The 25,994-nt window shown below is 39.2% G+C and overlaps 1 non-coding gene across 1 annotated transcript; it reads left to right on the plus strand.

Annotated features, from left to right (window-relative positions):
• Nucleotides 1-19,552: 19,552 nt before the first annotated feature.
• LOC148702674 (small nucleolar RNA R71) lies at nt 19,553-19,661 on the plus strand. Its single transcript, XR_015968496.1, has one exon. It is a non-coding gene; the product is annotated as a small nucleolar RNA R71 (small nucleolar RNA).
• The last annotated feature ends 6,333 nt before the right edge of the window (nt 19,662-25,994 follow it).

Here is a 25,994-nt window from a genome sequence, read left to right on the forward strand (position 1 = left end):
ATTCATGAACTTAAGGATGTGTAGAGGTTGGGTTGTTGTCAATCGTCAAGAGACAGATCTTACTAATTATTATCTTATGAAAAAAATGTTAATGTTGTAGCTAACCTTCTTCTGAGCTTAATTTGTGCATTCATTTTTTTAAATTTTGTTACAATAACTCTTAAGTGAAAATCTTATATGTATGACTGATCAAACAGACTCTAGCACTAGCCATACAGCCTATATGTACAACTTCACTAAGTTCAGAATAAAGTATTCAAGTTGCTAAAGATATATTATAGTTCATATTTTCATTTATTAATTATTTTGTTCTTCCTATTTATTAATATTTATTTTGTTTATTTATTTTAGCTAATTTTTGGTATTTTTTTGAGATTTTTTATCTTTTCTATTCAATAATATTTTACAATTTATATTTTGATCTTTAACATGCATTTAATAATGTCCATTTTCTATTATATGATACATAATAAACCTTTAAGGAGTAGTTGATATAATATAGCAATGCATGCTACTTGATATTTTCTCTTTTATAATAAAATAATACTTTATTCTCTATTATATATCATAATTATCAATAATTAATTCATATAAATTTAAATCATTTGTTACTATTTTATACTAAAAATATTGTTTATAAGTTTATTACTAAAAATATCATTTACTTTTATGGGAGTGATTGTTCCTTCCATGTATAAGTGGCACTATCATTCTGTCAAATAAAGAATCATGATTCCAAAAGAATTATAGTTTTATCCTTACCACATATGGGATGAGGGCAAAATTGGAATCCCAATTCTACTTCAACACTTATTCCATGAACCAACTGTAGCTTTCCTACATCAAACATTCTTAATCAAGGAAGTACTTCAAGTCTTTACGTTTCAAAATATTCTTGTTCACTATCTTCTATTTATAATATACATTGTAGCTATGCCCTTTAAGCCTCTCCTGTAGGATGAATTTGACTTGATCAATCATAGAATTAGTGGTGAATCCCTTATCTCTTCAGAGATGTACCAAATCTATCTTTGGAAAAGATTTGTAACCCACACACTCATTAGTCGATCTTTCTTTGGTGTATGTTATTTCCTTTAATGATCAAAAAAGGGATGATCAATATGTGCTTGTTTTTATTAAAGTTGTAATTATTTTACTCTTACAATATTTGAAATGGCTTGAAATTATTTTATGGACAAAGAATATAGCTACTTTGATTGGTGTAATATATCGGATGGTCCATGATTTATTTGAACAACCATTTAGTGAGCATGGACCTTTTGATCGTGTTACATTTAGAATGTTGGTTACTATTTTTTGATAACCAGTATGGCGAGCATGAGTATGAAGTAATTGCTAGATTTTGGTATAGAGCACATCCTAATATCCCTATCTGACTTAAATATTAAAAATAACTTGCTTATTTTTGGCATATTTGGCACTACTTTACTAGACTCTTTTTATTGGATGGCTAGATAGTGCATATTGATTAATATCTTTGGTTTCCTAGCAAAAATATTAGCATTTATCAAAATAATTTGTTTTCTCTGTGCTACCATCATTTCAAATTTAGTTGTATATCTTTAATGATTTAGTTTTTTAGATGATGAGCATTATAGTTTAGTTAGTATTGTCAACGCAAATTGAATGGCTTAAAATTTTCACAAGCAACTACATATAGATGTTAAGCATTTGAACAGAATTAGAAGCTCAGTGAAGCAATGAATATAAATATAATATGATCATATTTCTTTTAATCTTTTCTTTTGTTGTTCTATTTATTTTATTTTATTTTATTCTTTTCAAAGGTTAAATCATGAACTTAATTATATACAATCTACCTATCAATCTACCTATAGATACATACACATGCACATACATATACATACATACATATATGTGTGTGTGTGTGTGTGTAATTTAACAAAGACGAGAGATGTATGAAAACAATGTAAAAACAATGGTTGCACTTTCTTTTTCCTCTCCTTTTGAGACCCAAATTTGAACTGTTTTGTTGTCCTCTATTTTTTGAACAAAGATTCTCTCTCCATTCAAAAAAGTGAAAAAAGTAGAGGGAAAAATGAGAAAGAGATGATATAGGGTAAAGAAAAGATAAACCACAAAACCCATTCATGTATGTATCACCTAATGCAGCTAATAAGAAACTGGGCCTAGTCCACTTAACCGACCCTACTATAAAAGTTGGAGTAGGAGAACAAAGAAAAAAGGATAAAGCCCTATTCGGCTTGAAGTAGGAGATAGACTTCTTCTCCATCCCAATTTCTTACAAGAGCTAGAAAATCTAGGCTCCAACGGCTAGTTGAAGATCCCGACACTCCCTTTCACCTCACTGCTGATAGATTTTATCGATCATCACCGCTAAACCACTGTTAGTTTTTTTCTCCTTCTCCTCTTGGCATCCAGCAGCCTTAGCTCACAGTGCTCATCAGAAATTTTAATTAAGCACTCGCCGAAGTCTTAAGTTCTGAAAGAGATTTTTGAAATTATTTATATCTGTAGTTTGGTTTCGCTCACAAAATAAGTAATATGACCTTATTTTTTAGATCTATCAGCAAGTAATAAAATTATTATATAATAAATTTGAATCATTATTATTCATGATGCATAAATTTGATGAACGGTAATTTATTACTGAATATGCTTTATTTTTAAATATTATGATGATGCATCGTTGGAAATATTGAACTCGTTCGATTAATTTTGATATCGCATGATTTTTTATATTTTTGTTAACTGAGATATGAACTACATAATTATTTTGAACTCTCAACCTGACTATATTGAAAATTCTACTGATAGGGGCTAATACATTGGTACTTGATGTCCTAAAAGATTTATATCGCAAGAAGATACACGATATATTGCAAGTAGATACGCGGTCCTGAAGGACTTTACTGCAAGATGATGCACGGCATACTGCAAGATGACGCACAGCATATTGCAAGATGACGCAAGAAGATTTGCGGTATTTGACCCTACTATAGAAAAAAATATGATCATAGCTCATGGTCGACGAGATTAACTTGACGATTTGAAAGAATTTGGACCTATGAACAAAATTTGACTTTGAGAAATATTGGATTTAGCATGCGCAATATTTTGATAATAGTGCATACTAGGATTTGGTTTTAAATTTATGAAGTCCATATGCTTATTTTTTATAAATACTTATTTAATTTATTGCATGATTAATCTAGTAAAAGTTTTTATTGCTTACTAGTTTGTTTAGCTCATTATTATATATCTTACTATTTTTACAAATTTTAAGAACTAAGACGGCATGGGGTTATGATCGGAAGAGTGATTAGAGGCCGAATTTGATATATTTAATTTAGATCAAAATTTGACTAGAGTTTAAAATAAGATTTTTCAAATATTGTTGGTTATGAGAGATATTAAAATTTAATTCTAACTATTTAAATTAAAGTTTGAACATTAGTTATTTAAATTTATTCTACTGTTTGTTTATAAAATCATGATGAGACGTCTTCCTTGCTTGTAGGAAGAGTTTTCTATGAGTTAGCGATAGTTGTCGTGACCCTGAGCTCACGATCTTAGGTCGGGGGCGCGACAATGTATTTATACATAAGGTTGAGTGAAGCTTGGGGACAACCAGAAGAATCCCTTGTAGCATGTACATGTCATAAGAAAGGTAGGCCCTGGTTTCCTAGTTGACATCAAGGTGTTAAACAGCTTCTGATGTTGTCATTCTTGTGCCTTTAAACTCTTGATGGGTCTAGAGGAAATGCTTAACCAAGGTGACACAATGGACCGGTTCTATTAGCTAGCGCTAACCCAGGCAAATATCAAAGCATTTTGTTTGATGCAGTCACTCATCATAATGCGAATAATTTGTGAAGAAACTAATTGATGCAAAAGGTTTTAGCTGATAAGGAAAGAGTCAAGGATAACAAGGAAGCAGCAATAAGGAATCTGGACTCACCTCATTGAGGAAGATGTCAACATTTTTTTTGGATCAATCTTGCTTTGTGCATTGTTAGTATAATTTTAGCAAACATGTAACAACCTGTATGAGCCCATATATTTTTTCTTATTACCGTGATCCTATATCAGCTTGTATTATTTTTATTTGTTAGCATAATTTTCTTAGAGTGATTTTATAGATCACGTAATAACTTGGGTCACCCAGTAATATTTTTCTTTATTAGCGTGATCCTATATCGGCCTATATTATTTTTTTGTATGGAGTTTGTACACTAGTAAATATAACTTTTGAGATATACCAAATATGATCAAACATAAATATAAAATTCTTTCTCTCTCTCTCTCTTTCTTTTGTTTTTCTTTTCTTTACAAATATTTAAATATGATATTAGAGCCAGTAATTCTTTTCTTTGCCAAACATATCAGTTCGATGCATTAGCTTTTTGATCTACTGCATCGGTTTTTAAGCCGCTATGTCAACTTCTATTCTATCATGTCAAATTCTATATTATCACATCAGTCTGCCATATCGACTTTTGAGTTGCTATGTCAACTTCTAATCTGCTACATCAGCTTTTGAAATACTATAATAGGTCTTGATCTGTCACATCAGACTCTATACTGCCACGTCGGCTCTTGATCTATCACTTCACCCTCTAAGCTGCCACGTCAGCTCCTAGTCTATGACTACATTAGCTTCTAAGCTACTATGTCAGCTCCTAGTCTATCACGTCAGCTTCTAAGCTACTACTTCAACTCTTGATCCGATACATTAGTTTTTAGGTACATTAATGATCTAGTTTTCAAATTTAAGTTGGCACCTATGGTACCATCTTGAGTTTGAAAAAGGATGTTAGCATAATTTTAGAAATCACCTAACAACCTGTATCAGCCTATAATATATTTTTTTTATTAGCATGAACCTGTATTGGCCTGTATTATTTTTCTTTGACAGCATGATCCTGTTAGAGAAATTTTAGGAATCACATAAAAACTTATATTAGCCAGTAATATTCTTCTTTGTTAACATGATCCTATATTGGCCTATATTACCTTTTTTATATGGAGTCTATACACTAGTATATATAACTCTTGAGATGTACTAAATATGATGGAATAGAGATATAAATTTTTTTTATCTCTTTCTTTGTTTTTCTCTTCTTTTGCAAATATTTTAACATGCACCCTTATCTTGCTAGAGTGGAATTTTGGACAATATAGGCAAAGCCCATGGCTGTAACTGTTGCCGCCATATTCGGACCAAGATAGGAGTGCAGCTTGGACAGACCGAAGGTCAATTGGAGATGGGCTAAGAAGGTTGGTTGAGGCGTTGGGCACTGAACTCCTCCGTTAGGTGGTCTGCAAGAAGTCTACTTGCTAGATAATTTCCGACGGAGGATCCTCCGATGCCTAAGTCAGAACAAAGAGGCAACAATATAGATGAGAGAGATTTTAAGGGCTTTATGAGAAGGGTAGCATATTACCTTTCTGAGGTCCGTCGGGGTGCTTTTCTTATATAGGAAAATCAATTTATCGTTACCTAGGCCGACATAGAGTACAATGATAGCCAAAAAATTACGGTGGTACCGCTGCAATGTGGGTGCCCACGTGGGTTGGCAGAGTGTGCTAGCAAGGCACACGATGAGATGCCATCACGACTATAGACTGCTAGGATTGTCGGTTGTTGGGAATGTTAACCCTTATCAATGCATGCCGATTGTTCTATGTGACCGGAGACTCCTCGATTAGAGCTGAAATCGTTTGCCTCGGTTTACATCCGAGGATAGACAGGTCAACCAAGCCTAAGGTTAGGGTGTCCAGTATTTTCTCCATCACTTGCCTCCCACTTTCGAGGCCAAACAGTACTCTAGTTCTGTCAATAAAAGTTGAGCAGTTACCTCGATCGAGGGCGAGACCTTCGTGTAGTCCTTCACTTTGATTACCGACTCTTATTCCCCTTTTCGGCATGCCCATATGGTCAGCAAGACAGAGGGGCTAGTCGAGAGATCCACGAAGCATATTTCGACACTCGAGGGGAAATGAAAAGTGGCCTTTGAGCGAGCCAAGTTGTGCGAGGCGAAGATCGTGGCAGCTGAGACGAATGCCATGTTGGTCGAGGATGAATCCAAGTTGGCAAAAACCCATGCTTCAATGTGAACCTAGGCGGGGGTGAACGAGGCCCAACTGTCTGTGACTGGGAAGGCCCTCAAAACTATCGATCAGAGAGTGGCAGACCTTTCCGTAGGGTTGGCCCAAGCCGAACAGGGGGGCCAAGAGGCTGAATGGCAGGCCGCTGAAGCCGAGCAATGGGCTGGCGAGGCCGGGTAGAGGGTTGAGGAGGCCAAGCGGCGGGTCAATGAGGTTGACTGACGTGTTGCCAAGGCCAGGAAGAAGGCCTTTTGTGCCAAGGCGAAGGTCATGAGAGCGGTTGAAGAGTACCACGTCTCAGACGAGTTTTGAGAGGAGGCCTTAAAGACTACGATTGACGCCTTTGGAAAGGGCTTCGAAGCATGTCAAGCTCAGGCTCAGCGGCCTTTTTTGTGGATGAACTTCTCCATCCTCAATGTCAATGATGGCAACATTGGTGAAGGTGGTGACCCTGAAGGCACCAATGGGGGCGAGGGAAAAGAATGAAGTCTTCCACCTTATTATTTTTGTTTACTTTCTTTTTGCTCGAGTGAGCTGTGCCTGATGTGCCTTCTTTTTATTTGGCCTTTGCTAGGGTTAGTGTAAAAGGATACAAAGCAAGAAGTTTTCTAAGTACCTGACTTCGGTCCTAATTCACGCAATGTTATTATTTGCTCTTTTTTGAGCCCATATCATTGTCCCAAGCTTCAACCTTTTGTTGCAACTATTTTTGCTCGATTGCTATCAAAATTATTGTACGTATCAAAAGATAATAAAAACAGAGAAATCTTTTGAAGTGCCTGGCTTGGGTTTTTACTTATCTTTGAGCCTTCAGCATAATGGCCGGTTCTCCTACTCAGGCCATTGCCGACCTGAAGAGGCCGATAAACTCGCCGAGCCTTCAACACTGCAATCGGTTCTCTTGCTTGGGTTATTATGAATCTAAAGAGGTCACTGACTCACTGAGCCTTCGGTGCAATAGCCAGTTTTTCTGCCCAGGCTATTATGAACTTAAAGAGATCGCTTGACTCGCTGAGCCTTTGGCATGGCGACCGGTTCTCCCCGAGTCATCATGGGGTTGGCAAAAAAATTCGAGTGGGCTAGGTCTTCGAAAGATCGCGCCTCCTTTTCTCTCTGGATTGGGGTCTCGGAGGGATCCCAAGAGAGCTCAGTTTAGGGATTCCCCAAGCGTCCCCAAGCTGTCTCCTTTATCGGGGCCCGTGCATCCTTGGAGTGTCCTAAGTCGAATATAATTGGTGCAGTCATCCGATATAAAAGACAAACACAATGAGAGGATTTTTATTGAAAATAAGTTCGAACTTTAATGAACCTTACTAATGATAGGCGTGGTGGTTGTCGTAGTCCTAAGCTCGTAGGAACAAGGCGCTGTCAAGATCCCCCGACATGTATACTGAAGATCCTCAATTGTCGGATTCCAAGATTCTTCAAAGGCTTGAGTCAGGTGATGAGCGCCTTGCACTTAGCTTCGCTACTCGGAGGAGGATTCGAATCGGGGGGAGTACTCCACTAGGGTCGGTAAGCATGGGACTGGCTTTTCTACCCCCCGAGCTCGATGACCTATCCATGTGCATGATTTATGGCGGCTCTATGGTCATCTTTTATGAAGAGTTCGGCTATCCGAGAGACTTGGGGGGCTCAGCAAGCCCACCTGCGATGGTTTTGATGGCGCTCGCTGTCGGACAATTGTCGATCAACTCTAAAGGTGGCAGACCATAAGAAAAAGTTGGCGCTTCTCGGTCATACTAAGCATGGACATACCGACCCAACCGCCAATGTTGAATGAGCACCTCAATCTTATCTTTGATATGGAGACACTCCTCCGTCATTACCGTGGTTCTAGTGGAAATGACAGCACTTCTTTTTGTTGAACGCCCCGACCTTCATCCGACGAGAGGGGTGTAGGTAGCCTCGACCTTCAATTTTCATGAGGACCTAGGTCCTCGGGGCGGTGAGAGGGGTGTACTTCTCGAACTTTTGAGAAGGGCTCTTGAGCCATTGTGGGCCCCTCTTACGTCGAGGTGAGACACTCCTTGGCTCTCTTCGCTCCTCACATCTCCTCTTGGTTCCTTGAGGGAGTCTTCCATCAGCAGATCGTAGTGAGAGGCCATGGCTTCCTTAACGTTGACATACTTGTCGACTCGTGCCAACATTTCGATGAAGTTGATGGTGAAGCACTTCTCGGGGGAGAAGGGGAAGCTCGATGGCTACAGACAACTGTTCGTCCTTTCCTGTTTAACTAAAAATACGCTAAACAGATCGTTGTTAGAACCGACGAACAAAAGTTAAATTTAATTCTTTACTCTTACCTTTCCTACTCGAAGAATAGCGGTTGTAAGAGGTCGATCCACAGGGAGGCGATTGGAGTTGCATAAAAATGAGAACGTTCACTCGGATTTGAACTCGATTTTTGAATGATAAAAGGAAAACATTATTTTGAGGATGTTGAATGTTCTCTAATTGAAATTAACTAAAAGACAAGTACTTAGATTCGAAAAGCATTTATTTAATTAATCAAAATAAAGAGCTTTGGCATAAATTAAAATAGACGACACTAAGAAGATTGAAGCCTGAAACATAAATTTCATAAAAGAAAATTAAATATATTGCATCAAAGAAAAATTAAAAGATTTCATAAAAAAATAGAAATTAATTTGAATCTAGAACAGGGATTGCATGAAAGAAAATTGATGGATTTCATAAAAATAAATTGATTACAAAGGTAGAAATGAAGATTGGTGCTTGATGCTGCCTTTCTTCTGCAAATAAAATAAAAAAAAGAAATAACAAAAAAAATCAAAAAAAACACTTCTCCCTTTCTCTCCCACGGTAGAACAACATAAAATATTATTTTTTTCTTTCTTTCTTCTCCAAAAGAACAGAGCAATGCTCTGTTTCTTTTTTTCTCTCTCCCAAGCCGATGGCCTCCCTCCTCCCTGGTTCTTAGCCTCCACCGAGCACACCGCTCTCCTCTTCCTCCTTCTCCTTTTATAGCTGCGGACGGGCGCTTGATGCGGAAGGGAGATGGCAGACGCGGTGAGGATGCGGGTAGGAGTCAATCACGGGATGCTTGCAGTCGGACGCGGGCGTTGCTGGCATGTGGTGGAGACGCGGTGGCGACACGGTGCAGACGCGGTGCGGGATCGCCGGATGAACGCGGATGGGTGCTTGAATTACGGAGGGGGCGCGGACGGTGTAGCTGGCTTCACGGGCTGAGGCGTTGAAGACGGGAGGAGGCATTCACGGGATCACGGGCGGCTGGGACGCGGAAGAGGCGGACTTGGACGGGCGCGAGCTTCGTGGGATGCGGAGGAGACGGATGCGGCTGCTCGCTGGCACGGTGGCTGGCACGACGCGGATGGAAGGTGGGATTTGCTGATGGGCGTTATCCGTGGACGATGGGATTCCGGGAGGTGGGGACGCGCGGGATGATGCCGTTGAAGATGCGGACGCGCTGCTGGCACGCGGTGCTGAGGATCCGACGGAGGAGGTGCTGGCGTTGAAGATGCGCCGTGGAAGATGGATACGGACGGGAGATGGGATGCTAAAAATGGACGCCAGGGGACTCTTGGGCTGCTGGGATTTGGATCACGGGTCACCTGTTCTGACTGGAGGTCAATTGCAAGTTTCAAGTCATGGGTCACCCGACCTCATAGTTATGATATGACCGAATTAGATTTGCCCAAAAATTCTTTTCCAAAAGCACAAATAAAATGGACCCGATTCGGACCCGAACCTGACTCGGACCCCACTCGATCTTCAACCGGGTCGAATCTGGGAAGGGATCCTTCTTTAGTCAAATTTGAACTCAATGTGCATTTTATTTCTAATTTATGAAAATATGTGCGAAACCCAAATATAATATTAATCCAGTGAATTTATCATTATCGGTTAGCAATAATACTAATTTAGGTGACATGTGGGTCGCACTTTTGTGCTCTCATCACACCCCCCAACTAGCTTATTGCTAGTCTCTAGCAATTCAGTGCGAAAATGATAAAATGAGAGAGCAAAAGTGTTATTTATTATATAAATATCCTAAGATAAATACTCACTTTCGTAGAGCATTACGATTGCACTTAGCATGTGCAACAAGCCGTTAAACCCCTAGGTTACCCTAGTGGACGAGTGTTGTCTCGTGAGGGTTTGCAGTGAAGTTACCCACAAACTTCATCAGTTAGGGAATTCCAAATTTTAACTCGAAATTTGAACAAGTATTACTGTATGAAACTAGAATTGCAAGGACAATAGAGACTTGTTGTTATTATATTTAAACAGACTCTAACTCAAGTTTCATTACACCCCATCTATCTGCTAACAAGTCAAGACTGTAGTGAGGTGCAAGATAGTATCATATAAATGAGTGGCTTTCACTTACTTCCAACATGATCACTCCAATTTTCAAGACTTTCTAGAGTTAAATGGTAATGAACACCCCGGATTTATTTATTCATTTTTTCAGACTGAGTGCTAAGAAGAATGACTTGTGCAATATCTAGCCTTATTAAGCTTTCTAGCTAACCCATGTAGCGAGTGTTAGGCCAATGACTCCCGATCCAGATGGCTCAGGGCACTAGGTGTAGAGACACCCTAACAGGCTTAATAACTCAGGTTAACTAGGCTTCAAGGCCAAATTAGTCACTCAGAGTTTAATCTCAATCATCCTCACCTTTTTACGCGAACACTCGTTGCTTGCCAGGCAAGAGGCCCGATTACTCAGTGAGAAGACTTAAATTAAACTCATTATTTTATTTTATTTTATCTCTTTTTTTTTTTTTTTTGGTTAGGCTAGGGTGTTCATCACACATATAACTCTAAATTATCCCAAAAATTAAAAGTATTCATATTAGTCGTAAGTTTACATACCCCACTATTCATGTGCTTACGTGTAGGTGCTAACTCATCTTGTATCATGTTAGCAGAAGATAGGTGGGATGAAAACTTAAGCTAGAACTGCTATCATATTTCTTAACTCAAAGCTATTGTCAGAGCAATTCCTAGTTTGTACAGCCAAAAAGATTAGAATTTGAGTTAAAAATTTGAAATCCCCCTTTTTTATTTTTTTTTGAAATTTTAATATTTTTTTCCTTTTTTAATAATTTTTTTTTTTAAAAAAAAAATCAAAAATATTCTCTCCCTTTTTTTTTTAGAAAAATCAAAAATATTCTCACCCCCATACCTAAATCTAACATTGTCCTCAATGTTAAAGAAAATTTAAAGCAGTAAGAGGACAGAGGAGAAGGTACCTGATATGGGCGGGTAAATTGGGGTAAAATACCCCCAAACCTGCATTTTTTTTTTTTTGAGAATATTTACATGTTGGGTTGCCTCCCAAGAGCGCTAAGTTTTATGTCTTCAGCCAGACAAAATGTAAATCCCCATTTTTTTCAACCATTATCTAAGAATGGTTTTGGAAGAGTCCAAGGAAGAACAGTTGGCTGGTTGATGCAAAAATAAAACTGTTCTCCCAAGTGCAGGAGAATCGCACAAGTAGTATAACTCGGAAGTCCGAGGTCGATTCCTCAGGGAACGAAATATGGATTATTAGTTTAATTTCAGATTAATTGATTCAATGAACTTGTGGATTAAGATGATGGTTTGCAAATAGAAAATAAACTAGTAAATAGAGAGTCGAAGTTTGGATATATTAAAAATGGTGTAGGGATCCAGAATCTCCTTTAATAATATCAAGTTCATGCAATAAATTCTATGATTCTTTTGTTTTCTTTTAAAAAGTATAAGCAGATAAAATTTAATTATTGAGTATGTTCTTGATAACATGAATTCTCTTTTTAAGCATTCAACGTGCCTTAGAACGTCAACGATGAATCAAATAATTGAGGAAGACATGTATCAATAAGCATAAATCATAAAAGAATTTTCAACATATGAGAATCATAACATAATCAAAAGATAAATCGTATAAAACAAAGGATTAGAATTTACATCATGAACTCGGTACACCAAAGGATCCTCCTTCACCCACCACCAAGGATTTTAGCTCATCATCTTCCTCTCTCTTTCTCACTCTTTTTTTTTTTTTTTTTAATAACAGAAACAGGGCATCCCCTGTTTCTATTTTTTTTTTCTTCTTTTTCTTGCTACTGCAGCAGCCCGGCTCTCCTTTTTTTCTTTCGAATGAGCGCTCCCCTGTTCTTCCTCCCCCTCCCCTTCTTATAGATCGCCGGAGCATGGCGTGGAGGAGAAGCGGGTGCGGAAGGAAAGAGGCGCGGGCTGAGGCGGAGGAGGAAGACAGCTGCGGTTGGATCGCGATCTCTTCCGGATGGCCGCTGGGAAGCTTGTGAATGGCTGGGAGGTGAAGCGGAATCAGTGGAGGAGCGTTGCAGATCTGGAGGACGCCCGGAAGGGAGAACGGCTGGGTGATCGCCGAGATAATCATGAACGGCTGCTGGCGGCATCAACGGGATGCTGAGGTCTTAATACGGGAGCTGGGATCATGGAAGAATCAGTGGAGGAGCATTGCAGATGCGTGGGAGATTTGGGAGAGGCGGATCCCGGCTGGGCGCGGGTTGCTCGGATGCTGGGATTGTGCACGGGAGTGGAAGCCGCGGACGGATGCTGGGCGTTGATCACGGTTGCTGCGACGTTGGAGCTGAAACGGGTCCGGAAGAAGGGATGGACGCGTGAGCCGGTGGGAGACTCGGATGGATCGCGGACGGCAGGGGCGTGGACGAGTGAATTGCGAACGTCAAGGATCGCTGGGACTCAATTTCCGGAAGCTGGGATTACGGGGGAAAGAAGATCATGTGGGAGAAGCTTCACGGGCTCGGGCAGGATCAGAACGGAACTCATCACGGGTGTGGACGACCTGGAGGGGACTCGTTGATCACGGGATGATCGCTGATGTGGCCATTTCGGATGTCCCATTGCGTGTTGTCTTAGGATGGCTGGCATATACCCCTCGAGTGCAAGTGTGCTTGAAGATTGGTGGGTTTGATCACCATGACCAGGTTGGGCGTATGTGGTCTAAGTTATGCATTTGTCTAGGCCCAATTTATTCTAAATACGCATTGTAACTTTGATTTCTGATCACCTGCACCCAATCAAAAATATAATATTAAATTAGTGATAATATCGTTATCCGTTGGCAATAATACTAATTTAAGTAGTATGTAGATCGTACTTTTGTACTCTCATCACACCCCCCAACTAGCTTATTGCTAGTCTCTAGCAATTCAGAGTAACCAATAACATGAGATTACAAAAAGTGTTGATCAATCCTTTGACTTTTTATTAAGGCTAAAGACATAAAACTAAGATATGTACCCACTTTCGTAGGGTATCACGATTGCACTTAGCACGTGCAACAAGCCGTTAAACCCCTAGGTTACCCTAGTGGACGAGTGTTGTCTCGTGAGGGTTTTCAGTAATGTTACCCACAAACATCATTCATAAAATGATATACAATGAAATCTAAGTCAATACACATGTGATATATATATTTTTCTAAAGCTTGGCAACTATCAAAGCAAGGGGAATACTAAAGTGTAGTATGCATAAACAGAATGACTTTCTTAGAGCACTAATACCTCCACCACAACATGGTACCGCTTGAATTTTAGGTGCATACTCAAGTTCGCAAGTGTTTACTACAGTTTATTAGAACCTGATCTATCAAATTTTCAGAATATCATATGTTGTCTACATTTGTCAAGAATGGTTCGTATGTAAAGAAAGAGCTATCAATCCCAACTAAATATCCAAAGTACACAAAGGTCCAATACAATGGAGTCAAACCAGCCATTACCACATGTCACTGGGTTCAGCCCAACCAACCCTATTCATGCTTTTTTTTTTTTTTTTTTTTAGCATAAATATTGGAAACACATATGGTGGTTACAATAGTCCAACCCCCTTAGGCTCTAGCAAGGTCCATGTAGCGAGTTTTCGGCCAATGACTCTTGATCCAGTTGGCTCAAGGCATTAGGTGAAAACACCCCTCGGGCTTAATTACTCGAACCAAACTACACCACGAGGTTAGACTTGTCATCTCCTCATTTATTTATTTATTTATTTATTTATTTTATTTTTTTTTTTTCAAAATAGAGAAGGTAAACTGAACCATATAACATGACTGCATCGTGACTATAGGTCAACCAAGGTCGGAACATAAGGCACTTAGGTGATCTAGCCAGGGTATTCAACCTCTATCTTTATGTGAAAACCAAATCATGAACCTTATAGTACGGACAAGGATACTCGTACTTCTTTTACAGATACGGCTTAATAAAAATGCATTAAACAAATATGAACTCCTGAGGCCTTCCTATAATCATTAAATACATGTGCGGGGATCTAATAATAGGTCTCTGATCAGTCATAATATGCATGTGTTCCTTGCCGTAATAGTTGCACAAACTCAATATGAAAATACATGTGCATTTGCTTAGAAAAGAATGCAATTTTTTTTTTTTTTTAAATCAAAATACTTCCCTCCCCCCAACTTAAACATTGCATTGTCCTCAATGTAATAGATACAAGAAAGCTATAATGAAAGACAGTAGAGAAAATAATATTGAAGAGAAGAGGAATACCTTGAGCTGTTGATATCCAGAAAATAAAACCTACAAAACTAGAAAAATAATCCTAACTAATATACACGTACCTTTGCCTTCATGCTCAGTCATAAGAAGGCTCCCCCAAGAAAAAGGAGTCCTCTTCATCTGCAAAATTCTCAAGAAAAGGTTTTAACCTGTGTCCATTTACCTTAAAAATTTTACCATCTCGTGGATTCTCAATCTCAACCGCCCCATGTGGAAAAACAGTTTTTATAATGTAAGGACCTGTCCATCTCGATCGCAACTTACCAGGAAACAGATGTAAGCGGGAATCATATAAAAGAACTTTTTGCAAAGGTTCAAAAGATTTTTTTAAAATTGATTTATCATGTAAGATCTTCATTCGTTCTTTGCAACTTTTAGCGTTGTCATAAGCATCTCTGCGAATCTCATTAAGCTCGTTTAATTGCAATTTTCTAGCTAGACCGGCATCTTGTAAATCAAAATTTAATTTTCTAATTGCCCAATACGATTTATGCTCTATTTCTACAGGCAGATGACATGCTTTTCCGTAAACTAGCCGGTAGGAAGACATACCAAGAATGGTTTTGTATGCAGTCCGATAGGCCCATAATGCATCTGATAGTTTCAAGGACCAATCTTTCCGTGATGGGTTCACCGTTTTCTCTAAAATATGTTTGATCTCTCGATTGGCTAACTCTACCTGGCCACTGGTTTGCGGATGATATGGGGTAGCAATTCTATGGGTGACACCATATTTTTTCAATAAGGTTTCGAAAGGTTTATTACAAAAGTGTTTTCCACCGTCACTAATTATGATTTTAGGCATCCCAAATCGTGAAAAAATATTTTCTTTTAAAAACTTCAGGACAGGTTTGTGATCATTGGTCTTACAAGCAACAGCTTCTACCCATTTGGACACATATTCGACACCGACTAAAATGTACTCATATCCAAAAGATGGTGGGAATGGGCCCATAAAATCGATGCCCCAACAATCGAAAATTTCGATAATAGTAATGGGTTGAAGAGGCATCATTTGCCTACGAGTTAGACTTCCAATACGTTGACATGGATCACATGTCCTGCAGAACTCATGGGCATCTTTGAACATAGTGGGCCAATAGAAACCACATTGCAAAACTTTTGCAACAGTTTTCTTAGAGGCAAAGTGTCCACCGCAAGCATCAGTGTGGCAGAAAGAAAGTACGCTTTGTATATCACGATCCGGTATGCATCGTCTAAAGATTTGATCGTTGCAATATTTAAATAAATAGGGATCGTCATAGTAATAATTTTTTACTTCGCGCAAGAAAATTTTTCTATCTGTCGACCCCCAATGCTCTGGCATCCGGTTTGTAACAAGAAAATTTACAATATCTGCATACCATGGTATACTAGAAAGTGCAAACAACTGCTCTTCAGGGAATGAGTCCTTGATGGAAAACTGTGGCACTGAATCATGAAAAACTAATCGTGATAAATGGTCAGCAACCACATTTTCTACTCCTTTTTTATCTTTGATAGTGATGTCAAATTCTTGGAGTAGAAGTATCCATCGTATTAAGCGTGGTTTGGCCTCTTTCTTATCCAACAAATATTTTAGTGCCGCATGGTCCGTGAAGATAACAATAGGAGCACCAAGGATATAAGAGCGAAATTTATCTAAGGCAAATACTACTGCAAGCAATTCCTTCTCGGTGGTGGTGTAATTTATTTGAGCATCGTTTAAGGTTTTGCTTGCATAGTAAATGACATATGGCTTATTATCCTTGCGTTGTCCTAAGACAGCTCCTATTGCATAGTCGCTAGCATCGCACATAATCTCAAAAGGTAATGACCAATCGGGTGGTCGAACGATGGGTGCAGTGCTAAGCATAGACTTTAACTTCTCGAATGCCTCCTGACAGGTTTCAGTCCAATTGAACGGTGTATCAAGGGATAGGAGGTTACATAATGGTCGAGCTATGACACTAAAGTCCTTGATGAACCTCCTATAGAATCCGGCATGACCCAAAAATGATCTAACATCTCTAACCGTCTTGGGTGCAGGTAGCTTAGCAATTAAATCAGTCTTAGCTCTATCTACTTCCATTCCTTTTGATGAAACAATGTGTCCTAGGACAATTCCCTTTGGCACCATGAAGTGACATTTCTCCCAATTCAGTATCAAATTCTTTTCTATACATCGAGCTAAGACTGCTTGTAAATGTGACAGGCAATCATCAAATGAGTCGCCAAAAACGGAGAAATCGTCCATGAACACTTCCAAAAATTTCTCGTTCATGTCTTCAAAGATGCTGAGCATGCATCTTTGGAATGTTGCAGGTGCATTACACAACCCAAATGGCATTCGTCGAAAAGCAAATGTGCCAAAAGGACAAGTGAAGGTAGTCTTCTCTTGATCTTCTGGTGAAATTTTAATTTGATAATATCCCGAATAGCCATCGAGAAAACAATAGAAATCATGCCCTGCAACCCTCTCCAATACTTGGTCTAGGAAGGGTAGAGGAAAGTGATCCTTTCGTGTGACCAAATTCAGCTTTCGGTAGTCAACACACATGCGCCAACTCGTCGGGACACGAGTTGGAACTAGTTCACCTTGTTCATTTTCTACTACCGTCAAACCCGACTTCTTAGGAACAACTTGAATAGGGCTTACCCACTTGCTATCGGAAATTGGGTAAATAATACCCACGTCAAGCAACTTGAGGACTTCTGCCTTAACCACATCTCTCATTGTAGGATTTAACCTTCGTTGCATTTGCCTTGTGGTTTTGGCATTGTCCTCCAAATATATCCGGTGCGTGCAAATTAAGGGGCTAATTTCCTTCAAATCGGCAATAGACCACCCTAAGGCTCCTTTATGATTCTTTAAAACATCAATTAATTTTCTTTCTTGGGTATGATCAAGTCCAGACGAGATGATTACAGGAAAAGTATCTTCGGGTCCAAGAAAAGCATACTTAAGTTCCTTTGGTAAGAGTTTCAATTCGAGCTTGGGTGCTTGCTCATGGGATGGTACTATTTTCACCTCTCGAGGTGACAATCTCTCAAATTCTTCTTCTTTTGGTCTCCACCCATTGACCATCTTGATATCTAAATTATCCACAATAGGTGTGACTGACAAATCATCATCATTGGTTCCATTAGGACACCAATCAATTAAACTATCATTGAATGGGTCGTTAATTGCTTTAGCTAACAAATAATCTTCTGCGATGGTTTCAACCCAATCAACCTCTTTACTCTCTTCGAAATCATTGGGTTGTTTGCACACATTAAAAATGTTCAGTTCTAAGGTCATGTTACCAAAAGAAAGCTTCATGACGCCATTCCTACAATTAATCAATGCATTAGAAGTTGCAAGGAATGGACGTCCTAAAATGACCGGAATCTGAGATTGTGAGTTCGAAGCCGGATGTGTGTCCAATACAATAAAATCGACAGGAAAGTAGAACTTGTCTACTTGGACTAATACATCCTCGATAATCCCCCTTGGAATTTTAACTGATCTGTCAGCTAATTGCAAAGTGACGGAGGTTGGCTTCAACTCACCTAAACCAAGTTGCTCATAGACAGAATATGGCAACAAATTCACACTCGCCCCTAAATCTAACAATGCTCGCTCTATCCTAAAGTCGCCTATGATGCATGAGATGGTTGGGCAACCTGGATCTTTATACTTAGGGAGAATGTTATGCTGCAATATAGCACTCACATTTTCAGTTAAAAATGCCTTCTTCTTAACATTTAATCGGCGTTTGACAGTACACAAGTCCTTCAAAAATTTGGCATATGAAGGTACTTGTTTGATTGCATCAAGAAGAGGTATGTTGATTTTTACTTGCTTAAAAAGCTCAAAAATTTCAGAATTAGGTTCGAGCTTTTGCAACGGCTTTAATCGTTGTGGAAAAGGTGGAGAAAAAGGGCATTCAACTTTCTCGGTAGAAGTTGGGACCTCAACTTCATCTTTGTCCCTTTCATTGACTTTAGGAGCATCAGAATTAAAAGTAACTTGCGGTTTCAATTGGACGGTTTGATCAATGACTTTCCCATTACGCAAAGTCATAATGCTCTTTGCATGCTCTGTATGTGAACTAGAAGGAGCCGTATTATTACTACCGTGCACTTGTGGGTTAGGTTGGGGTTGAGCTGGAAGCTTACCCTTCTCTTGGGTACTTAGGACGGTAGTCAACATTGACAATTGGTTCCTTATGTCTTCAAAATTTCGAGTATTTTGAGCATTGATATTAGCTTGACCTTGTAGAAAAGTTTGTATGGATTGCAAGGTATCCTCGATATTTGGCTTTTGAGAGGGTGGTGATGCAAAAGTAGGATGTGCAGGTGGAGGAGCTGAATGGTGTGACTGTTGAGGATGATCGTTTCTCCACCTAAAGTTTGGATGATTCTTCCAACCAGGGTTATAGGTATTTGAGTATGGATCGTTATAAGGCTTTTGGTAGGAGTTCATAGCATTTGCTTGATCGTGCAAGACTTCTTTGAATGCCGGTATGGTGGGACAATCTGTAGTGGTATGACCCGACATATCGCAGATACCACAACACTCATTTCTAAGCTCTATTGTCTTGACAGGCTCAACTTTCCTAAGCTCAATTTCTTCTACCTTCCTAGTGAGGGCTGCCATTTTAGCATGAAGATCATCCTCAGTTCTGAGGTTGTAAAGGCCTCCCTGTACAGAGCTAGTAGGCTTAGGCAAAGACTTGTTGTTTCTATCCCCGTTATCCCAAAGTTGGGCAGTCTCAGCAAGGGAATCCAAATACTCCCATGCCTCATCAGGGTGTTTTTCTAAAAATCTACCATTGCACATGGTCTCTACAAACTGTTTCAACTGTGGAGATAAACCTTCATAAAAGAAGCTAATGGTTCTCCAAGTTTCGAACCCGTGATGAGGGCATGAGAGAAGAAGGTCTTTAAATCTTTCCCAACATTCATAAAATGTTTCATTATCTTTTTGTTGGAAATTGCTGATATGTCTCTTCAAAAAGTTGGTCCTTTGTGTGGGGAAGAACTTCTTTAAAAATTCTCTCTGCATATCTTGCCAATTTCTTATTGATCTAGGTCGCAAAGAGTTTAGCCATGTTTTGGCCTTATCCTTTAGAGAGAAAGGGAACAATGTCAATTTGAGGACATCCTCGGTGACGTTTGGCACTCTAAATGTAATACTCAATTCTTCAAAATCTTTTAAATGAAGATACGGACTCTCGGATTCTAACCCGTGAAACTTGGGCAGTAATTGAATTATCCCGGGTTTGATGTCAAAATGTCCTACATTATCAGGAAAAATTATGCATGATGGTTGACTAGTCCTAGCCGGTTGTAGGTATTGTCTTAGAGTCATAACATGGGGTTCTCGTTCTCGATTGTGGTGACTCCCCGCATCTTCATTTAGATCAGCCATCTCACAAGGTGTGAGATATTGTGAAGGAATTTCAGAGGTATGTCCTAAGGGATGATCTAAAGTTGTACGACTTAATCGACCGGTGTCGTCCCTATTCCACTTTAACATGCAAAATATTTCCCTCTCTTTTTTTTTCTTTCTTTTTTTTAAAAAAAAAATAAAATAAATAAATAAATATAAGTACCAACTAAAGATACCCTAAAACGACATCCTAAAACAAAAATCCTATTCACAATCAAACATGCAACAAAACATTACACCTCGATTTCTAATGTTTTTCATAAATTTCTAGACAGCTCCTAACTGGTTTGAAGAGGACACCTAAGCCTCCAATCCGGTCCAATGAACCGAGTTGACCAGGTAAGCTCCCAGGTAAGTGGAGGGGTCACGATGCGTTCGCAAAGGTCCCACTTAAAACCCACTTGCCTCGAACAGATGAACTGTCTCCCTTATAGGGACAAAGCTTGCCTAGACATCAACTAAGCCACAGAGCGAAATTGGTGCAACTTTCGGTGGTCTTCGTCCTATTGAGCTCGAATGTCCTTAGGGGCCAACGTCTAGTTGATTTTAGTTAAGCTTAGGATATTTATGCACTGGGGTGATTTTTGTGCTAAGGACGAGTGATGAAATCCCGACCTTATCTTTTTAAATGGGTTCAGCCCTTAGAATATTTTATGCTGATGCCTTATACTATATGCAACAATCAGGAGATTTTTTTTTTTAATGTTTTATGACATGACATTAAATTTCATTGAATAGGTGATCAAGCAAATTATTTATTTATTTATTTATTTTTAAATTTTATGAGTTGAAGTCTGAAATTTGAAATTTAAAATTTAAAATTTTAGGTTTTCCCTCTTTTTTTTATTTTTTTGAATAATCACCCTTGATCTTTTCTTAAAGTTTTTTTTTCTTAAATTTTCAATTAGCAACAAGGGTTAATGAGATATGATAACAATAAAATTCTGATTCTAAAAATTTAAACACAGAAAATTTAAAACAGAAATCAGCAAGGTTTCGTATTAATCTGATGGTCTTAAAAATATCAGAATGTCAATCCGACCGTTCAGATTATCTAACAATGTGTCTTACACTCGCTGACCAAATTTGAGTCAAATCAGACGGCTAATTTATATGATATCAGAGTTTGATGCAAACTGTGCAGGGAATTAAAAATAGTAGTAAAGATGCAAATTTTTTTTTTTCAAAAGAAAAATACTAACTACTAAAGTAAAAAAATTAAATCTAAAATTATGCTAATAACTCAGCCGTTCCCCGGCAACGGCGCCAAAAACTTGATGCAAAAATAAAACTGTTCTCCCAAGTGCAGGAGAATCGCACAAGTAGTATAACTCGGAAGTCCGAGGTCGATTCCTCAGGGAACGAAATATGGATTATTAGTTTAATTTCAGATTAATTGATTCAATGAACTTGTGGATTAAGATGATGGTTTGCAAATAGAAAATAAACTAGTAAATAGAGAGTCGAAGTTTGGATATATTAAAAATGGTGTAGGGATCCAGAATCTCCTTTAATAATATCAAGTTCATGCAATAAATTCTATGATTCTTTTGTTTTCTTTTAAAAAGTATAAGCAGATAAAATTTAATTATTGAGTATGTTCTTGATAACATGAATTCTCTTTTTAAGCATTCAACGTGCCTTAGAACGTCAACGATGAATCAAATAATTGAGGAAGACATGTATCAATAAGCATAAATCATAAAAGAATTTTCAACATATGAGAATCATAACATAATCAAAAGATAAATCGTATAAAACAAAGGATTAGAATTTACATCATGAACTCGGTACACCAAAGGATCCTCCTTCACCCATCACCAAGGATTTTAGCTCATCATCTTCCTCTCTCTTTCTCACTCTTTTTTTTTTTTTTTTTTTAATAACAGAAACAGGGCATCCCCTGTTTCTATTTTTTTTTTTCTTCTTTTTCTTGCTACTGCAGCAGCCCGGCTCTCCTTTTTTTCTTTCGAATGAGCGCTCCCCTGTTCTTCCTCCCCCTCCCCTTCTTATAGATCGCCGGAGCATGGCGTGGAGGAGAAGCGGGTGCGGAAGGAAAGAGGCGCGGGCTGAGGCGGAGGAGGAAGACAGCTGCGGTTGGATCGCGATCTCTCCGGATGGCCGCTGGGAAGCTTGTGAATGGCTGGGAGGTGAAGCGGAATCAGTGGAGGAGCGTTGCAGATCTGGAGGACGCCCGGAAGGGAGAACGGCTGGGTGATCGCCGAGATAATCATGAACGGCTGCTGGCGGCATCAACGGGATGCTGAGGTCTTAATACGGGAGCTGGGATCATGGAAGAATCAGTGGAGGAGCATTGCAGATGCGTGGGAGATTTGGGAGAGGCGGATCCCGGCTGGGCGCGGGTTGCTCGGATGCTGGGATTGTGCACGGGAGTGGAAGCCGCGGACGGATGCTGGGCGTTGATCACGGTTGCTGCGACGTTGGAGCTGAAACGGGTCCGGAAGAAGGGATGGACGCGTGAGCCGGTGGGAGACTCGGATGGATCGCGGACGGCAGGGGCGTGGACGAGTGAATTGCGAACGTCAAGGATCGCTGGGACTCAATTTCCGGAAGCTGGGATTACGGGGAAAAGAAGATCATGTGGGAGAAGCTTCACGGGCTCGGGCAGGATCAGAACGGAACTCATCACGGGTGTGGACGACCTGGAGGGGACTCGTTGATCACGGGATGATCGCTGATGTGGCCATTTCGGATGTCCCATTGCGTGTTGTCTTAGGATGGCTGGCATATACCCCTCGAGTGCAAGTGTGCTTGAAGATTGGTGGGTTTGATCACCATGACCAGGTTGGGCGTATGTGGTCTAAGTTATGCATTTGTCTAGGCCCAATTTATTCTAAATACGCATTGTAACTTTGATTTCTGATCACCTGCACCCAATCAAAAATATAATATTAAATTAGTGATAATATCGTTATCCGTTGGCAATAATACTAATTTAAGTAGTATGTAGATCGTACTTTTGTACTCTCATCACACCCCCCAACTAGCTTATTGCTAGTCTCTAGCAATTCAGAGTAACCAATAACATGAGATTACAAAAAGTGTTGATCAATCCTTTGACTTTTTATTAAGGCTAAAGACATAAAACTAAGATATGTACCCACTTTCGTAGGGTATCACGATTGCACTTAGCACGTGCAACAAGCCGTTAAACCCCTAGGTTACCTAGTGGACGAGTGTTGTCTCGTGAGGGTTTTCAGTAATGTTACCCACAAACATCATTCATAAAATGATATACAATGAAATCTAAGTCAATACACATGTGATATATATATTTTTCTAAAGCTTGGCAACTATCAAAGCAAGGGGAATACTAAAGTGTAGTATGCATAAACAGAATGACTTTCTTAGAGCACTAATACCTCCACCACAACATGGTACCGCTTGAATTTTAGGTGCATACTCAAGTTCGCAAGTGTTTACTACAGTTTATTAGAACCTGATCTATCAAATTTTCAGAATATCATATGTTGTCTACATTTGTCAAGAATGGTTCGTATGTAAAGAAAGAGCTATCAATCCCAACTAAATATCCAAAGTACACAAAGGTCCAATACAATGGAGTCAAACCAGCCATTACCACATGTCACTGGGTTCAGCCCAACCAACCCTATTCATGCTTTTTTTTTTTTTTTTTTTAGCATAAATATTGGAAACACATATGGTGGTTACAATAGTCCAACCCCCTTAGGCTCTAGCAAGGTCCATGTAGCGAGTTTTCGGCCAATGACTCTTGATCCAGTTGGCTCAAGGCATTAGGTGAAAACACCCCTCGGGCTTAATTACTCGAACCAAACTACACCACGAGGTTAGACTTGTCATCTCCTCATTTATTTATTTATTTATTTATTTATTTTATTTTATTTTTTTCCAAAATAGAGAAGGTAAACTGAACCATATAACATGACTGCATCGTGACTATAGGTCAACCAAGGTCGGAACATAAGGCACTTAGGTGATCTAGCCAGGGTATTCAACCTCTATCTTTATGTGAAAACCAAATCAAGAATGAGAGATGAGGCTTGTGCAGCCATAACAGCTTGCCTAGGAATGCTGGTTTTTCTTTTAACCGTGGTAAGATCTTTCAAGAATTTTGTATAGGAGGGAATTTGTCTTATGGCATCGAGAAAAGGTATATTTATTTGAACAGTTTTAAAGACTTTCATTATTTCATCAAAGTTAGATTGTTTCTTTGAGTCCTGAAGTCTACTGGGAAAGGGAGCCTTGGGTGTGTATGTCTCTATTGGTTTCTCCTCTATTCCTTGTGTTTTCTGTTCTTGTGCCTTTTTCTGAGTGGGATTCGGTTCATGCTTTTCTTCTTTTTCTTGTATAGAAAGTTGAACCTTATTGTCCACTTGCTTGCCAGACCGTAAAGTAGTAATTGCTTGGACTTCATGGTTCTGGTTTCCATTAGAATCAATCTGATACTGACCTATCTGACCTTGATTTTGTTGTCTACTAGGGTTAGGCACTGGTTGACTAGGTAGTTCACCTTTCTTCCTATCCCCTAGAGAGTTAGCTATTTGGCTCAGACTAACCTCAAGTTTTGCAATTGCTTGCGCATGGAATTGGTTAGTCTGGGCTTGGGCTGTATTGGTCTGTTGTTGTTGCTTGATAAAATCTTGTTGTCGTTTCATCATATTAGCCATCATGGTTTCTAATTGTGAAGGTTGCTGTGGGATAGGGGCATTATAAGGCGGTACAGATGGAACCAAAGGTTGGTTCATTTGTGATGGACCTATCCTGGGGAAGTTGTTCTGAAAACCTGGTGGACCACCTTGATGCTGAATAGGTTCATTTTGCTTGTATGAGAAATTTGGGTGGAACCTATTATCAGGGTGGTAAACTGGGCTGAACGAGTTGGGAGTGGGCTTCTTGAAGGCACTATATGAATTTAGAGCATTTGCTTGCTCGGCCTTTATGTTGGGTAAACTAGGACAACACTCCACTAGATGCTCAGAACTGTTACACAAGATACATAAACTATTTGACTCGTGATCCACTTTCATGATTGGATTTAACTCTTTATATGAACTCGAGCTAGTGGAAACAGTGAAAGCATCAAACTTTTTGCTTAAGTTGTTCATTCCAGTCATCAGATTGGACATAACATTTTTGAGATCTGGTTCTGCTTTCATTTCATAATTACTTGATTTTCTAGACCCGAACTCATCTCTATTTACTTCCTCACCATAGCTACTCCAATTTTGGGCGTTTTCAGCTAAGTCAACAAGAAATTCATAGGCTTGATCTGGGGTTTGGTTCATGAACCTACCCTTGTGCATGGACTCAATCATGTTTCTATGTGCCGGAGGTAGTCCTTTATAAAAGAAGTGGACCAGATCAGCCTTATCAAGCCCATGGTGCGGGCACTTGACCAAAAGATCATGGAATCTTTCCCAAAGTTGGAAAAATTCCTCCTCAGATTTTCCTCTAAAAGTTCTTATGGCATCCTTAATTTTTTCAGTTTTTACCATAGGATAGAACTTAGCCATGAACTTCCTAGATAGTTGTTCCCATGATGTGATGGAATTTGAAGCTAGGGAATACAGCCATGCAGCAGCACGATCCTCTAAAGTCATGGGAAAAAACCTTAATTTAATACCCTCTTCATCTAAATTTTGATTTCTAAATGTTTGACAGATTGTCAAAAATTTGTTTAGATGAATATAGGGTTGTTCACTCTCGAACCCATGAAACTTGGGTAACATATTTATTGTTGCAGCCCGAATTTCAAATTGGGCTGCATTATTTATTGGTAATACTATGCAGGTAGGGGGACTAGCGGATGCGGGTGCAAACAATTCATTTAGGGTTCTAATATGTTCACCCATTGTAGAGATCGACGGTTGGTTTACAATTCGCAGGTTGTGATGAAA

The sequence above is a fragment of the Phoenix dactylifera genome, chromosome 7 (genome assembly GCF_051530095.1).
Source record: "Phoenix dactylifera cultivar Ajwa chromosome 7, Ajwa_hap1_PhDact_Kaust_v1.1, whole genome shotgun sequence".
Taxonomy (NCBI): Eukaryota; Viridiplantae; Streptophyta; class Magnoliopsida; order Arecales; family Arecaceae; genus Phoenix; species Phoenix dactylifera.